The 5,833-nt window shown below is 39.9% G+C and overlaps 1 pseudogene; it reads left to right on the top strand.

The window, feature by feature from the left end:
• Nucleotides 1-2,219: 2,219 nt before the first annotated feature.
• On the top strand, nt 2,220-5,079 carry LOC100979405 (heterogeneous nuclear ribonucleoprotein A1-like; annotated as a pseudogene).
• Nucleotides 5,080-5,833: the final 754 nt, after the last annotated feature.

Genomic DNA, 5,833 nt, shown 5'->3' on the forward strand with positions numbered 1-5,833 from the left:
TTAAAGTTCATATGGAAACAAAAAAGAGCCCACATTGCCAAGTCAATCCTAAGCCAAAAGAACAAAGCTGGAGGCATCACGCTACCTGACTTCAAACTATACTACAAGGCTACAGTAACCAAAACACCATGGTACTGGTACCAAAAGAGAGATATAGACCAATGGAACAGAACAGAACCCTCAGAAATAATGCCACGCATCTACAACTATCTGATCTTTCACAAACCTGACAAAAACAAGAAATGGGGAAAGGATTCCCTATTTAATAAATGGTGCTGGGAAAACTGGCTAGCCATATGTAGAAAGCTGAAACTGGATCCCTTCCTTACACCTTATACAAAAATTAATTCAAGATGGATTAAAGACTTAAATGTTAGACCTAAAACCATAAAAACCCTAGAAGAAAACCTAGACAATACCATTCAGGACATAGGCATGGGCAAGGACTTCATGTCTCAAACACCAAAAGCAATGGCAACAAAAGCCAAAATTGACAAATGGGATCTCATTAAACTAAAGAGCTTCTGCACAGCAAAAGAAACTACCATCAGAGTGAACAGGCAACCTACAGAATGGGAGAACATTTTTGCAACCTACTCATCTGACAAAGGGCTAATATCCAGAATCTACAATGAACTCAAACAAATTTGCAAGAAAAAAACAAACAACCCTATCAAAAAGTGGGTGAAGGATATGAACAGACACTTCTCAAAAGAAGACATTTATGCTCATCATCACTGGCCATCAGAGAAATGCAAATCAAAACCACAATGAGATACCATCTCACACCAGTTAGAATGGCGATCATTAAAAAGTCAGGAAACAACAGGTACTGGAGAGGATGTGGAGAAATAGGAACACTTTTACACTGCTGGTGGGACTGTAAACTAGTGCAACCATTGTGGAATTCAGTGTGGCAATTCCTCAGGGATCTAGAACTAGAAATACCATTTGACCCAGCCATCACAATACTGGGTATATACCCAAAGGATTATAAATCATGCTGCTATAAAGACACATGCACATGTATGTTTATTGTGGCACTATTCACAATAGCAAAGACTTGGAACCAAGCCAAATGTCCAACAATGATAGACTGGATTAAGAAAACGTGTCGCATATACACCATGGAATACTATGCAGCCATAAAAAATGATGAGTTCATGTCCTTTGTAGGGACATGGATGAAGCTGGAAACCATCATTCTCAGCAAACTATCACAAAGACAAAAAACCAAACACCGCATGTTCTCACTCATAGGTGGGAATTGAACAATGAGAACACATGGACACAGGAAAGGGAACATCACACACCGGGGCCTGTTGTGGGGTAGGGGGAGTGGGGAGGGATAGCATTAGGAGATATACCTAATGCTAAATGACGAGTTAATGGGTGCAGCACACCAACATGGCACATGTATACATATGTAACAAACCTGCACGTTGTGCATATGTACCCTAAAACCTAAAGAATAATAATAAAATTTTTTTTAAATGTCATTTTAATTTTTTATAATGAAATGTGTCAATACTTGAAAGATTTGCATAACTGGATGAGCCAATATTCTGCACCAAAAGACAGTGCTAAGAAAGTGAATCGGTAAGCCACAGGCTGAGAAAAAGGTGCAAATATATATATTTGAGAAAGGACTATTATCCAAAATAAAAATACAGTTCAATAATAAAGAGACATCAGGGTGCAGTGGCTCACACCTGTAATCTCAGGAACTGGGAGGCTAGCGTGGGATGATAGCATGAGCCCAGGAGTTTGAGCTGCAGGGAGCTATGATGGCGCCACTGCACTCCAGCCTGGGTGACAAAATAATATCCCAACTCAAAAATAGAGAAAAGAAAATAAGACAACCCAGTTTAAAATGGGCAAAAGATTTAGACCAATATTTCACAAAGAAAGATATGAGAATGGTATGAATACACAAATAAATGCTCAAAATCATTAGTCAAAGATATATTACTATAAATATATCAGAATGTCTAAAATGAAAAGATTGGCAACACCAATGTCAGTGAGGTGATGGAACACTGAAACTCTTACACACTGTACTATATTAAGCCATGTTGAAAAATGTGAGAGTAGTGGTTGCCTTTTGAGGGATGGATATGTGGGGATTTTCTGGGAAGGAATGTGAGTGAACTTTCTGGGAAGATATAAATATTCTGTATCTTGATAGGAGTTTGGATTATATAAGTGTATGCATTTGTCAAAATTCACTGAATGGTATACTTAAGATCGTGCATCAAAGCTGGGCATGGTGGCTTATGCCAGTAATTTAAGCTACTTGGGAGGCTAAGGTGGGAGGATAACTTGAGGCCAGGAGTTTGAGATCAGCCTGGGCAAAATTGTGAGACCCTGTCTCTACAAAAAAATTTTAAGAATTAGCTAGGCCTAGTGGCATGCACCTAGAGACACAGCTACTCGGGAGGCTGAGGTGGGAAGATTACTTCAGCCTGGGAAGTTGAGGCTTCAGTGAGCCATGATAGCACCAGTGCACTCCAGCCTGGGTGACAGACATCTGTCTCCAGAAATAAATAAATAAATAAAATACAGATTGTGCATCTACTATATGTAAAATCTTACCAAGAAAAACTCATATACATGACTCTAAATGATATGCATGCTGAAGTATTGAATGAAGTATGTTGATATCTACAACTTACCTTGAAATGCCTCAAAAAAAAAAAAGATGGATTAATGGATGGGCAGAGGTATCAACAAATAGATGGTTGAATAACTGTAAAATAAAGCAAATTAATTGCTAATTGTAAAATCTAGATGGTAGTGGCTGAATGTGGTAGCTCACGCCTGTGATCCCAGCACTTTGAGAGGTCAAGGTGGGCAGATCACATGAGGCCAGGAGTTCAAGATCAGCCTGGCCAACATGGTGAAACCCCATCTGTACTAAAAATACAAAAATTAGCCGGATGTGGTGGTGCACAGTGCACATAATCTCAGCTATGTGGGAGGCTAAAGCATGAGAATCGGTTGAACCCAAGAGACAGAGGTTGCAGTGAGCTGAGATCCCCCCATTCCCCATTGCTCTCCAGCCTGGGCAACAGAGGGAAACTCTATCTCAAAAAAAAAAAAAAAAAAAAAGATGGTGGATATATGCAAATTTGTTGTTTCTGATTATTTCAATTATTCAGTATATTTGATAATGTTTATAATAAAATGGTGGGAAAACTATTTACCAAAACAAAACAAAACAAAACAAAAAAAACCTACCTGCCCATGAGGCCACCAAGGAAGCATGGTTAAAGTCTCTCTTCTCCCTGCTGGTCATGCCTAAGTCAGAGTCTCCTAGAGAGCCCAAACAGCTGAGGAAGCTCTTCATTGGAGGGTTGAGCTTTGAAACAACCAATGAGAGCCTGAGGAGCCATTTTGAGCAATGGGGAACGCTCACGGACTGTGTGGTAATGAGAGATCCAAACACCAAGTGCTCCAGGGCCTGTGGGTTTGTCATGTGTGCCACTGTGGAGGAGGTGGATGCAGCCATGAATGCAAGGCCACACAAGGTAGATGGAAGAGTTGTAGAACCTCACGCCTATAATCCCAGCACTTTGGGAGGCTAAGGCAGGCGGATCACGAGGTCAGGAGATCGAGACCATCCTGGCTAACACGGTGAAACCCTATCTCTACTAAAAATACAAAAAATTAGCCAGGTGTGGTGGCGGGCGCCTGTAGTCCCAGCCACATAGGAGGCTGAGGCAGGAGAATGGCATGAACCCGAGAGGCAGAGCTTGCAGTGAGCCGAGATGGCGCCACTGCACTCCAGCCTGGGCGACAGAGCAAGACTCCGTCTCAAAAAAAAAAAAAAAAAAAAAAAATAGTTGTAGAAGCAAAGAGAGTTGTCTCAAGAGAAAATTCTCAAAGACCAGGTGCCCAGTTAACTGTGAAAAATATATTTGTTGGTGGCATTAAAGAAGACACTGAAGAACATCACCTAAGGGATCATTTTGAACAGTATGGAAAAAATTGAAGTGATTGAAATCATGACTGACTGAGGCATTGGCAAGAAAAGGGGCTTTGCCTTTGTAACGTTTGACAACCATGACTCCATGGATAAGACTGTCATTCAGAAATAGCATACTTGAATGGCCACAGCTGTGAAGCTAGGAAAACCCTGTCAAAGCAAGAGTGGTTCTGGAAACTTTGGTGGTGGTCATGGAGGTGGTTTCAGCGGGAATGACAGCTTAGGTCATGGAGGAAACTTCCATGGTCGTGGTGGCTTTGGTGGCAGCTGTGGTGCTGGTGAATATGGTGGCAGTGGGGATGACTACAATGGATTTGGTAATGATGGAAGCAATTTTGGAGGTGGTGGAAGCTACAGTGATTTTGACAATTACAACAATCAGTCTCCAAATTTTGGACCCCTGAAGGGAGGAAACTTTGGAGGCAGAAGCTCTGTCCCCTATGGTGGTGGAGGCCAATACTTTGCCAAACCACAAAACCAAGGTGGCTATGGTGGTTCCAGTAGCAGCAGTAGCTATGGCAGTGGCAGAAGATTTTAATTAGGAAACAAAGCTTAGCAGGAGAGGAGAGCCAGAGAAGTGACAGGGAAGCTACAGGTTACAACTGATTTGTGAACTCAGCCAAGCACAGTGGTGGCAGGGCCCAGCTGCTACAAAGCAGACATGTTTTAGACAAATACTCATGTGTGTGGGCAAAAAACTCGAGGACTTATTTGTGACTAATTGTGTAACAGGTTATTTTAGTTTCTGTTCTGTGGAAAGTGTAAACCATGCCAACAAAGGGTTTTAATGTAGATTTTTTTTCACCTATGCTGTTGATTGCTAACTATAATAGCCTGATTGGGATGCTGAATAAATGTCTTTTTTTTTTTTAATGTGCTGTGTAAAGTTGTTCTACTCTGAAGCCATCTTGGTAAATTTCCCCAACAGTGTGAAGTTAGAGTTCCTTCAGGGTGATGCCAGGTTCTGTTTGGAATTTATATACAACCTGCTTGGGTGTAGAAACCACTGTCTTCAGAAACCTTGGTGTGGTTGAACTGATAGTTACTGTTGTGACCTGAAGTTCACCATTAAAAGGGATTAGCAAAGCAAAATCATGGAATTATTGGTTATTAAAATGATTGTTGGCATATCCTATGCAATATATCTAAATTGAATAATGGTACCCAGTAAAATTATAGATGGGAATGAAGTTTGTGTACCATCCATTATCATGCGTAATCAATAAACGATTTAATTCTCTTGAAAAAAAAATACCTGAAAGGAAACACACAATTGACTTCAGGTGTTGACACTTTGGAAGATTTTTCAAGTTATTTATAGTGACAGATATTAATGTTATAAAGAAATAAATGCACTTTTTATTTTAAAAACTCTACCATTTCTCTGAAGAAGAAACAAACAAGATTTTTAAAAATCTTATAGTAATCCATAGAGTATAGCTTTCCAGCTAAGCGATGAAATCATTTTAAATGGTAAACTTTATATTAAAGATATGAAGAAATGAACATGATTGTCCCATAGTTAAATCATTTTACTGCAGATAAATTGCCTGAAGCACATTTTCTTCGAGCGTTCATAGGGATTTATATTTTTAAACAGGTTGAAGTTTAGATGTCCTCAAGAGTGTCACAGTCTAATTATATCATAGGTACGAAGTAGTTGTGTGACTGTATTTAGAAAGCATAACCTTTCTGTTAGCGATATCTCTAAAATGCCTGACACTTTACAGAATACTGTGAAATCAAATACAAACTCTGCTGAGATGGTATTGAAACATTTTGCTGTTAGTCCACGGTGAATACTGGCCTTTAGAAAAGCATGAATACTACTTTCTGCATCTACCA

Source organism: Pan paniscus, chromosome 11, assembly GCF_029289425.2.
Source record: "Pan paniscus chromosome 11, NHGRI_mPanPan1-v2.0_pri, whole genome shotgun sequence".
NCBI classification, from domain to species: Eukaryota; Metazoa; Chordata; class Mammalia; order Primates; family Hominidae; genus Pan; species Pan paniscus.